A 314-nucleotide genomic window follows, 5' to 3' on the forward strand; every position below is an offset into this window, starting at 1 on the left:
AGTAGAGAAGCTGGCCAAAATCCACCAAAACCAAGATGGTGACGAGAGTGACCTCTGGTCATCCTCACTGCTACACTCCCACCAGTGCCATGACAGTTTACAGATTCCAGGCAACGTCAGGAAGTTACCCTATATGGTCTAAAAAGGGGACACATGAATAATCCACCCCTTGTTTAGCATGTCATTAAGAAATAACCATAAAAATGGGCAACCAGCAGCCCTCGGAGCTGCTCTGTCTATGGAGGAGCTGTTCTTTTATTCATTTACTTACTTTTTTTTTTTTTTTTTAGATGGGGTCTCACTCTGTTGCCCCG

This window comes from Rhinopithecus bieti, unplaced genomic scaffold (assembly GCF_001698545.2).
Source record: "Rhinopithecus bieti isolate Rb0 unplaced genomic scaffold, ASM169854v2 scaffold_57691, whole genome shotgun sequence".
Classification (NCBI taxonomy): Eukaryota; Metazoa; Chordata; class Mammalia; order Primates; family Cercopithecidae; genus Rhinopithecus; species Rhinopithecus bieti.